Source organism: Corvus moneduloides, chromosome 17 (genome assembly GCF_009650955.1).
Source record: "Corvus moneduloides isolate bCorMon1 chromosome 17, bCorMon1.pri, whole genome shotgun sequence".
NCBI classification, from domain to species: domain Eukaryota; kingdom Metazoa; phylum Chordata; class Aves; order Passeriformes; family Corvidae; genus Corvus; species Corvus moneduloides.
The window spans coordinates 13,269,755-13,282,037 of record NC_045492.1 but is presented as its reverse complement, the minus strand read 5'-3'; positions in this window follow the sequence as shown (position 1 = coordinate 13,282,037).

Below are 12,283 nucleotides of genomic sequence, written 5' to 3'. Positions count from 1 at the left end.
GGAGGATGAGGATGAGAAGGGGAAGGCTGGGGTTAGAGCAGAGCTTCAGCTGGTGCATATCAATATCCCACTCCTGCCTTTCATGCAGCCACAATAATTTCCAGCAGCTGGGATTTCAGCACAGCATTTTAGTGGCTTAAGGGGAGTTTTGACTCTAAAACCTACGGTTGTGCTGGGGTGATGGGCAGGGTGCTGCAGGGACATTGCAGCCCCCCTGAAAGCTGTCCATCAACAAGCCACAGTTCCACTCACACGTGGAAATTCACAATCTGACATTGGTGCTTTGCACAATGGAAGTATTGTGTGTGGGACACAGTAATATCTTCCTGCAGGCTGCTTGGGTCAGGATATTATTCAAAGTAAAGAATCAGATTTTGCTTCATTTTTGCCATTGTTACATTATTTCCTGTATGGCTTTTTTTTTTTCCCCCTCAAAAGAAATTAGCTCTTACTTCATAATGAAGTTTCTGAGAGCATTTATTTTTAAATTAACATAATGAATGTTTTGTCCAGTAAAAAGCCTGTTTTCAAACAAGACAGTAACACACCTAGCTGAGGACACTCTAAGCTTTAACTACTGACAAGAGATAAAGAGGAAGGTGATTTGTTCTGTGGAAGCAAAAGCAGAAATTAAACGACCAGACATGAAATGACAAATGTAAAACACTTTCAGTTTATCCATCTGAGCTGGTGTCACTGCAGGTTACATAGAAGAAAAATGTGATGTGGGGCTTTTTAATAGGAGAGTGTTCTCCCAGAATGATAGGATATTCTAGTTTTAGGATAGTGATGTTTCTGTAACAGTTTAGGACAAGACAGCTGGTTCCTGTGGTTAGGAAAGCAGAATATTTGGGATAGATCATGGACACGGGCAGTGGGTAGCTGTGGGATGGTGGAGGAGACAACCTCTCTCCCAGGTCTCCCACAACAGCTTTTGGTGCTGACAAAATCCTTGCCCAACAGATGCAACCACGGCTTTATCAAGGACTTCTGGTGACACCACAAACCCTGAGCATGAAAAAGTCCTTCCTGCTGCAGACTTCCTGCTGCTGCCTCTGCTGGGGCACTTTGCTCAGGGTTTGCATCTTTGTCAGGCTGAGAGGTGAATTAAAGCCCTTAACGAGTCCACAAAAATGTGTAACCTGCTAATGGTGTGTCCTCTGATGTTGTGTGTGTAGGTTTAGATAAATACCTCCAGCAGACGTTGGAAGATGATAGTGAATGTTATTGTTTCATACAGAAAAGCTCCGTAATTGTGCTGGTGTAGAGACCAAAAGGTGGATTTTCAAGTGAAGTTAGGAACTCAAGGAGCATTGCAAATGTGTGTGGAGCTGGATGGCTGCTTTAGGCATGTAATTATTCTAATTTGGGTATGTAAACCAGATAATTGCACATGGAAGCAGCTAATTGAGCAAATTTTAATTTGCTTTTACCTGTGCAGACACTCAGGAGAAATGGGAAGAGCTCGCTAGGAGTATGTGCCCTCTGCATTTCTACTGCAGGCAGATCTTCTGTCTCCTGCTGTGGATCCCATTCAGAACCGCCTCTGGATCCCACTCAGAACTGCCTCTGGATCCCACACAGAACTGCTTCTGGATCCCACTCAGAACTGCCTCTGGATCCCATTCAGAACCGCCTCTGGATCCCACTCAGAGCTGCCGCTGGATCCCACTCAGAACGGCCTCTGGATCCCACTCAGAACGGCCTCTGGATCCCATTCAGAACCGCCTCTGGATCCCACACAGAACCGCCTCTGGATCCCATTCAGAGCTGCCTCTGGATCCCACACAGAGCTGCCTCTGGATCCCACACAGAACTGCCTCTGGATCCCACACAGAACTGCCTCTGGATCCCATTCAGAGCTGCCTCTGGATCCCACACAGAACTGCCTCTGGATCCCACACAGAGCTGCCTCTGGATCCCACACAGAGCTGCCTCTGGATCCCACACAGAACTGCCTCTGGATCCCATTCAGAGCTGCCTCTGGATCCCACACAGAGCTGCCTCTGGATCCCACTCAGAACCGCCTCTGGATCCCACTCAGAACCGCCTCTGGATCCCACACAGAACCGCCTCTGGATCCCACACAGAACTGCCGCTGGATCCCATTCAGAACTGCCTCTGGATCCCATTCAGAGCTGCCTCTGGATCCCACACAGAGCTGCCTCTGGATCCCATTCAGAACTGCCTCTGGATCCCACACAGAGCTGCCTCTGGATCCCACACAGAACCGCCTCTGGATCCCACACAGAACCGCCTCTGGATCCCATTCAGAACTGCCTCTGGATCCCACACAGAGCTGCCTCTGGATCCCATTCAGAGCTGCCTCTGGATCCCACACAGAACTGCCTCTGGATCCCACACAGAGCTGCCTCTGGATCCCATTCAGAGCTGCCTCTGGATCCCACTCAGAACCGCCTCTGGATCCCACACAGAATCGCCTCTGGATCCCACACAGAGCTGCCTCTGGATCCCATTCAGAATCGCCTCTGGATCCCACACAGAACTGCCTCTGGATCCCACACAGAACTGCCGCTGGATCCCACACAGAGCTGCCTCTGGATCCCACTCAGAACTGCCTCTGGATCCCACACAGAATCGCCTCTGGATCCCACTCAGAACTGCCTCTGGATCCCACACAGAGCTGCCTCTGGATCCCATTCAGAGCTGCCTCTGGATCCCACACAGAACTGCCTCTGGATCCCACACAGAACCGCCTCTGGATCCCATTCAGAATCGCCTCTGGATCCCACACAGAGCTGCCTCTGGATCCCATTCAGAATCGCCTCTGGATCCCACACAGAACTGCCTCTGGATCCCACACAGAACTGCCGCTGGATCCCACACAGAGCTGCCTCTGGATCCCACACAGAACTGCCGCTGGATCCCACACAGAGCTGCCTCTGGATCCCACACAGAGCTGCCTCTGGATCCCATTCAGAGCTGCCTCTGGATCCCACACAGAGCTGCCTCTGAGGGGACGAGATGCCGCAGTTTCAGTGCCCCAGGCCATGCCAGCGTGCTGAGCCCCCCTTCCTTTCCCTGCTGCCCCCAGGAGCGGGGCTTTGCTGTGCTCTCCCTCCCATTCACACTTCCCTAAACTCAGTCTCAGTGCTGCCCCACTGTTTAGCCCCGTGCACAAAGGCAGAAAGAAGAAAGGAAAGGCGGGATGTGCTTTCTGCGTTCATCGAGAGGATTTGTTTTCCTCTTTGGAAGTTGCAGCGAATGTGGAGACGAGGGATGGAGCGAGCGTGCACGAGCACCAAGGAGATCCCAGAATATCTCAATAGCGTTTTACTCCACTCTCAGATTCCCATCCCATAGCAACATGCTGACAAATCAAGAGCTGCCATCCTATATCCAGTGCTCCAGCTGTCAGCCTGGAGCAGTGCATCTCCTTGCTGGAGCACAGCCTTCCCTTTGTTTCAGCTTTGGAAATAAAATCGTAAATTTGTAAAATAAAGGGGGTAGAATCCTTTTCTAAGGCAGTAAAGCCACTAATCCCTTTTACAGGTTCATAACTGCATTAAGTGCTTTGAACAAGGAGGCACACGGTGAATGTTAATGGATCTGTAGTAACAGTACACCTTGTATTTAATATAATAACCAGTTATATAAAGTCAGCAGGCTCACCAAACTCACCTATACTTAATTTCATAAATATTTTCATGGATTTAAATTACTCTCAGTAAGAAATATTTGTCACCTGAACAGCCTTTGTTTCTACTTGATCATTTTTCAAGGGAGGAAAAAGATTTTTCAAGATAGCTCTGAATACATCCCATTTTTGATGCTGGCTCAGAGAGGGTCGAGCACTCTGTTAATGTTCTTGACTCTCATGTCTGACACAGGAATAGGGCAAAGGTAATGTGAGTTTTGTGGGGCTTTTAAAAAACACATTTTGTAGGACTGAGTGCCTTACAGAGGCCCAGGCTGCAGAGGTGGCACAGTCTCACTGAAAGCTGTCCGTAATTTAATTAAAAGTCAGAGATGGCCACTGGAACAAGAGGAACATTGATGTGTTCACACCTCCACTTTAGAGCAGAGCAAGGCAGCACCACACCCAGTTCACAGGTGGAGAAAGTGCTTGGAAAGGCACAGGATTTTCCCCAAGACACAAGTGTGGGACACAGCCACTGAACCCAGGGAATAAAACCTTTAAAGAATACCATACAATAGCCATGGGACAGCCAGTGAACCAAATCCATGGACCTGGCAGTAATTAGCCCAACGAGAAGGAGAATGGGAAGGTGCAAAACCCTGCGATGAGCAGGGCTGCTCTAGGCTTGGATATTTGCACACACCTCCCTATTGATTCGCCAAGATGGTGATAGTAACTTTTTGTCCTTTCTTTCCTCATTGAAGAAAGCTCCAAGGGCTGGATTTGCCCCTCAGCTGGGATTTCTGGCTAAAGGAGCAGCACAATTGGAATTTCTGTGCAGTAGTTTTGGGCGAATTTCCATACACCCTGAATTCCCAGATCTCTGCAATGGATGTGGAGATCTTGTGCCACTTTCTGGGAAATGTTGGCTGTATTGAGCACACGGGGCAGGGTTGCTTCACACACCTGCAGCAAGTCTGATGCAGCCCAGGTACCTCAGGTTTATTCTGCAGTTTGTTCCCTGTGCCATTCCACAGCACACGTGCACGAGTTTCTGTCCAGGAAATCCCAGACAGAAATGCATCAGCCCCAGATCAGCTCCTCATAGCCAGGGAAGGGCTGAGTGGATTTGGGAGCCGCTGGCTGGCAGGAATATATTGACTCATGGCTTTGGAGACAATACCTGTCATCCCCAGTGCCAAATCCCACGGGGAAATAGGAGAAATTTCCATTAATGACTCCGCTTCATTTCCCCCCATTCATTGTCCTGGTTTCTTCAGGCTGAACCTATCCAAACCCCCTTTATCCAGAAATATTCAGGAAGCACCAGCCAGGCTGTTTTCCTTGGGAAGGGCTGCACAGGGGTGCTGAGGGCACAGTTTGGGCCATGGCAGTCAGATGCAAACAGCCTTAATCCAAATTTTTTATCAAAATGAAACAAAGGAATACTAATAACATGAAATATTATACTCTCTCCTGGGATTCTCTCATTGTTTGCAAGCCAAACGTGATCAGGAAAAGTCCATGATTTAAAAAAAAATTCCTAGAACTGTTACTTAAGTTTGCAGGAGCTGCTCATTTACAACACAACAAAAATTATCTGTAACATTCCCAAAGTCTGCTCTAAGGATGTGTCTTGAAATGAAATATTTGTTAATACAAGAGTTCAGCCAGTCTGGGCATGGAATGAATCCCAAAGAAAAGGTAAACCCAAGTATTATTAATATAGCACCATGCAAAGCAATAGGAAATAGTAAATGCAGAAAAAGCAAGAAATCACTTGGGAAAATACCTGTTGCTCCAAGACTGGAGTTGTAATGAATTCCTAGAATCTTAAACTCTATCTTGTCAATAGACGAGGGGTAAGCAGCACTAAAGCAGGTGTTAAAAGCAGTCACAGGAATTAAGGGCAGCTCACTCCAGGAGCTGAGAAGAATTCAGATGTATTTGTATTCCTCTGGCTCACTTGTCGAATTTTCTTCCCCTGTATCTTTTAATTTGCTAATGATTCGAGAGAATCCAACCCACCTACGTTTAATTAGCTTTATAAATCAAAGGTGACAATTCTTTAGTAACCTGTATTATTTCCTGGCGTGGCAAGCTAGAAAAATGCTGACAAACTTATTTATTGACCTGTTGTGCTTTGCAAGGACAGCCAATGTTGTATTGATCCAGCCATCCCAAATACTGTAGCAGGGGCAATAACATCCCAGAGTCTCCACATCATCACTATTCTGTGCTCTCCCTACACGGGTGATATCCCCCACCTCTGAAAATGCAAATGTTCCCATCCCCCTGCTCTGGTTTGGGGAAGGATCTTTATTGTTTGGAATTAAAGGAGAGGAGTGCAGGAACCTTCACATTTCCTTGGCACAGTTTGCCTTTTTCATCAGCAGTGCTTGTTTGGAACTACACTTGCAACTTTAATTACATCCTCACCGAGAGCTCCCCCACCCCCAGCACTGTCTAAATTCCCTTTGTATCACCCAGGAACCCGATCCTGCAACCCTTCATGGGAAAACCTCCACTGGAGTCATCGGGCCTGACATCACATTTCCTCAGGTCCCCCTCCTGTAACACGTGGATTTAAGGCAGAGGATTTAAAAATCTTGAAAGTCTGAATGCACAAAAGTCTTTGGGAGATCAGCATTTCCATTTGTAGTTCATGGCAAAATGAGAAAAATAAATGAAGACTTCAGCATTTGACCTACCGGGATCCCTCATTTGACAATCACTCATGAGTCAGGGTGACAAGGTCACGTTCCTTATTCTTTATTCATTTAACCGTTTGATAATTATAAGTAGCAATGGAAAGCCAGCAATCCTCACAGTCAATAATCTTCCCAGACCCCAGGGTATGGGGCTGGCAAATGGAGGGAACAACAGGGAAAAGTTAAAAATTGTTTTCCATTATCTATTACCATCAGGTAAAGGGGGAAAGAAAAAATGTATCTTTGGAAATACATGTTCATTTACATTTCTAGCAAAACCCACCCTGAACATATCAGCGAGCTGAAAAGGTTGGGAACACATTGAAAATAGGTTTGGAATATCATTATTATTATTATTATTATTATTATTATTATCTAGCTGATGTTCTCATTTCCCCATGTGCATTTTTATGCAAATGATTTTAGTTTCACCACCTCCAACCATCCTTAATTCCCACAGAACCTTGGCAGAGCTGAAGGTCTGCATCAGCACACAATTTTATTATGTATACACACAAATATTTTATATATTAAAGCACCCAGGACATGAGGTTTGGGTGCCAATGCAAAGGCCACGAGTCAGAAACCACTTTCCCTCCTGCTCCCCAAGACCACATTTAAGTGCGTGACCAACTCGAAGCATTCCCTAAGTGTGGGCTCCACCAGGGATGCATTCCTGAATCCAAATCAATCTCTCCAAATAGCTGCAGGTGAAAATTCTTCATACGTGCTTGCTGTGCACGCAGGGAAAAGTGCCTGGTCATACAAGCACAGGCCTGTGCTGCCATTTATTTCAGGCCAAAAAAGGAAGTATTTCGGGTTTTTTAATGTGTTCTGCAGTTTCAAAGCTGCATCTGGAAAAGCAGGATGTTTTCCTGACTGTTATATTGGCTGGATATGTAATGCTCAGAAAGGCCAGCAATAAAAAAAAAAAAAAAACCAAAAAAAAAACAAAAAAAAAAAACAAACAAAAAAAAACAAAACAGAAAATCCAAACCAGCATTTCAAAACTAAATAGAGTTTTTGTATTTTAGACTGCTGTTTTTTCTAGGCCATTTCCTCATGAAGCCTGTCTCAGAATATGTAAATTTTTAAAAAGAAGAATGTTTGGATAACCTCGTGGTTTGAAAACAAGCAAAGCAAGGCGAGATCCACGATGGGCACCCACAGATGGATAATATTTTGTTTTTCTTTGTGAACGTCTTTTGTCTTGAAGCTGGTGTGAAAATCTAGACGAGGGCCCCACATGATTGATCACCACAAGCATCAGAAGGAAATGATTCACCACAACACTGTAACTGAAACTGCTTCGACACCTGATTGCAAACTTCACACTGGGGGACTAATTAACTGCTGTACCTGCTCGAGATTGCAGCAGCCTCAGGACACCTCAGCCGGCAGAATTCCAGCTGTGAATACTCACTGCTCTGGCAGAAAGGTACATGCCGTTCAGAACTGAATAAAGAAGTTAAAAATACATTTTTAAAAAAATATGAAATTATAATGTCATCAAGGTTTTGTTTAACAAAAAAAGGTGTAACCTCAATATCTACCTGAAGTTAAATGGACACAATTTTTTCTTTCTATTTTCAGCTTAAGGGTTTTCCTGCTTCTGCCATGAACCTCATTTCAGGTACACCATGAACATTTGTGGAGCATTTTCAATATTAGGAACATAAGGGTCATATTGTCTGAATTTAGATATAAACCAGTACATGAAATATCATCCAGCTCCTCGTGCATCGTGCTCAGAGCTGAGCCAATGTCTCAGCAGATTTATCAGCAGAAATAGTCTGCAAACAGAAATGTATTCCTAGCAAAGCACTTGTAGAGTGATTAGAAAGAATGAAGAACAGCTGGCTGTGAGATTTTTTAGGGGGAAAAAATCTATTGAATAATTGTTTTAACCTTACAATGGTGGTATGGCTGCAAAATAATCTCCTAAAATACGGGGTTTGTAACCAGTGTCCAGCAGTGTGTTGTTGTTTTTCACTGCATTTGACAAATAAAAGAATTCTTCCCTTTCGCTTCCTGTTTCCTCCACTCAATTTAAGTTGAAAACTATTTTTGAGTACACTTTCAAGCATTAAGAAAAAAAATAAAAATCTCAGTTTGGCAAGAGTGTGGAATGGTTTGGCAATAGCCAAGTGCCTCCTTTGTTCTCATTTTCTAAAGGATTGTGAGAGTTTATCGTCATGAGATGAAGAAGCTGGTGAACTCTTCAGGAAAAGGAACATCAAACCCCATAAATGCAGTGTCACAGTGACATCAGTTTGGGGCTTCTAAAAATAACCCTGCACCCGTCTCCAGTCTCAGCGGCAGCAAAGTTCATGAAGCACCTGGAATCACTCCTTGCTCATCTATTTTTTTTCCTGCTAATCCTGTGTATCCAGGGAGCTCCATCACTTGCATTTGGGACTCTCTGAGGGAAGATTTGGGTATTTTTGGAGCTGCCCAGTGAAAGATCATGGCTGGAAATCGAGGTTTAAACACCACTCACCTCCCAGCCCCACCAGGATAAATTCCAGCTTGCATTGCAAATTTGCCCTAAACTGCTGAAATCTGGAGATGTTTCCCTACAGGCATTTGGCTGCATATTTTCCATGGAAATGAGGCTTGGACTACACCAGGTTTTCTGTATTTTACCTTCTGAATTCGCAGCCACCCCGAGCTCAAGAGCAAACTGCTGATTTCCTAGTGGGGAATTCATGTTACGTGTGTAGGCAGTTGGTAATTTCATCTCTGTGTTCCCAATATTAATCAGGAATTTACTCCCTATCCCCAGTGCTTCCTCAAGATAAAAAAAGTGCACATCTGAGGTAGGACTCCTCCAGAGTGCTCTGGTCTCACAATTCTGGGTCACACTTCCCAGCTATCTGTAATCAGATATTAAATTTCTGCTTGAGTTAACGCTCATCCTCTGGGAAGAAAAGCTAAAAAAATCTCGTACTTATTAAAACATCACAACCCTAAGAAATAAAGTTCTTCCTCTAAAAATAGAGCAAGGAGGAAATGCCTCCTAATGCTGAACACTCTCAGCTTCGACCTGCAAACAGCAGCTCTGGAGAGGTCGAATTCTGGTGTTTTCCTGGATGTCCTCTCCCAGATTCCCTCACTGGGCTCTAGCAAAGTTGGCCACACTGATACCTTCCAGGTGTAGCAATCCCTGCAGCCACTAAATTAATAAACCAATTTCATCAATAGGTGACAATTTTCAATCAGAATTCATGTGAGTTAGATTCACATGCAGTTCTTTCTCCACAGTAGGCTCTGCTGCTATTGCTGGTAAATGTTACATGACTCACATGAAATAAAAAATAAAATCAATCGAACACAAAGCCAATAGCTCAGTTGTCAATAAAGCTAAGAAAAAAAATATTCTTGGACAAAAGTTTTCTGAAAAAAAATTATCATTTCTCACGAAGTGTTTTTACTTTTTTTTTTTAATCTCCACTATTTTTAATAGTGCATCTACTGAAAGAAAAATGAGTGAAGATATCCAGAAAATTACTAAGTACTACTCTTCCTTTGTGTGGAGAAATACAAAAAACTTCTCACTGCTCTGCTTTGACCCCACAGAGATCAAATCACACAGGTTAAACACAGTGTCAGAATTACAAGGGGGTTTCAGTGCCTGAACACTGCAGGTCTTAATGGAGTTACTCTATTTTGAAGGTCCCAAAATCAGCATATAAAATCCATGGTTTTGGATGGAAGAGAAATGTAAAATAAGGGGTTTGTGCGTGGAGCTGAGAACAGGGAGTGTCTAACCTTGGAAGCAGAGTGAGAAACATCAGGAGCTATCAGAGGAGCAGCTCCATAAACCAGAGCACTGCTCTGAGCAGCGGGACCCTGCTGGGAAGGGGAGAGGGGGCAGCCGAGGCAGAGCCCAGCACAGACCTGGGCAGAGCAAGGGGAACATCGATACCACACCAAAACTACAGCTGGGGCAGGGCACACCTGGCTGCACACAGGGGAGGCTGATGGAGGGGCAGTGGCACCTGGCTCTTCATCCCTGCAGGGATGCCGCCAGCCTCCTCCTGCCCTCCCAGCCCCTCCTGCAGCTGCCCTGTCTCCACCTGCACAGCACCACCCACCCAGCCCTGGGCTTTGATCAGCCCATCAGATCATTCCTGTCACCTGTGTCCCTCAGCCCCTCTCCAGGACATGGAATTTTCTATTGACTGACCCCACACAGAGCCCCTTCTCTGTCTGAGGGCATCTCTCTGCCAAGCCACCCGTCACCTTTCACAGATCCCAGGCCAGCTCCAGCTCCTCACTCGTGTTTCACACCCAGTCCAACCCTGAGCAAAGACAAAATTAAACAGGAGCCCGCTTAATGAGCTTTTCAAAACTGTGCAGTGAATTTTTCATTGCGGGAAGTGCAGCCACTTCTGGAGCTGAATGCAACAGCTCATAAATAACAGGCAAAAATTCAGTGCAGTAGCAGAGGAAATTCTGGGTGACTGCGATGTAATTTGTCACTTGTGGACTAATGGAGATTGGGTTGTGACACACTCTTGCTTTTCTGCCTCTGTCTGAATGAGCATCTTTGTTTTCCACACATCCTCTCATCTAAAATTGGTGCTCTCTGTAATAAAGGGTGACCACAGGAAAATAAAAAAGATAAAATATTTAAAATGAAACCACAAAAGGACACTGCTGCATCTTGAAATGTTGTTCTAAATATACACGGGCAAAATGAAGAAAAATCAAAGAAAATTGCAAAGAGCAGGTGGAGCAATGTCAAATTATGTATGCTGCTCAGCTGATAGGTGTGCCATGGTCAATAATTTATGAATAAGTGAATAAAGAATTATTTTATCTGTCCATTTCTCACATGAGCATTTTCTTGCTACTAATGTTTAACTGTGGCTACTGGGACTTAAACACTCAACATTTCCCAAAATCAGAAGAAAAACATTTCCAGAAAGGACAGGAGGAATTGGATAATTTCTGTATATTCTCATTGCAGAACTGTTTGTACATCTCTTTATTTTATAAACAATATTTCAAAGGCAACAGAAGTGATGCTTTGGATAGTGTGTCAACTCCAGGAATGTCACCAAGCCTTGTAATATTGGGGGGTTTTTTTAAGATTCAGTTCTGGGAGGAAGAAATGTTCTCATGTGTTTCCATGAGAACTGCAAGTACTTTCTTGAAGTTAATTCTTTATTTCTCTTGGTCTTTCTGAATGAAAACAAAAGCTTGAAAATATGAACTGAGAATACCTAAAGTCTCAAAAATCCCAAACAAATAAGATGGAGGCAGTATTTTTAAACCCCAAGGCTTTGGAAAGTCACTCCTGTGACTATTTCTACCACCGTTGTCTGGCAACACAGCCCTGGGAGTGTGACACAAATAATGCAGAGAGGCAGCAACATTTTCAAATCACTCCACGTGCGTCCTGGCAGTGTCTGCAGGTGGGGATTTAAACAGAGGAGAAACTCCTCTCCTTGAAACCCATCTTTGCAGGAGATTAGGGTGGGCAATCAAAGGCAGAGCCCTTTCCTCAGCACAGGCACACACACAACTGCAGGGGGCTTTGATTTGAGATATCAAGATATATATATATATATATATATATATGTATATCACTCTCCAGATATAATTATTCACTGGAAAACTGAATGCAACAAAACAGCTTATACAGACAGACTTGCAGTGCATCTGTTCCTTTCTGGTCTAAATAAAACAGAGCAGGAATCTCACTCAGTATCTTGACAAAACACTTCTTCTTTGTGTGTGTGAGATCTTTCCTCCTCTAAAGAAACCTCTTCCTGCCTCCTTCATTTTCTTCTGGTATCATCTAGACATCAGCATATTTGTATAATGTACTTTTGAATTTTCTTTCCCCCCTTTGCAGTGGATTTTCTTGTCCCCCTTTGCAAAATGCTCGGCTGACATCACATCAAAATGAACTAAAATGCTTTTAGGTGACAGAGAAGTGGCAACTGAGGCTGCCTTAGAT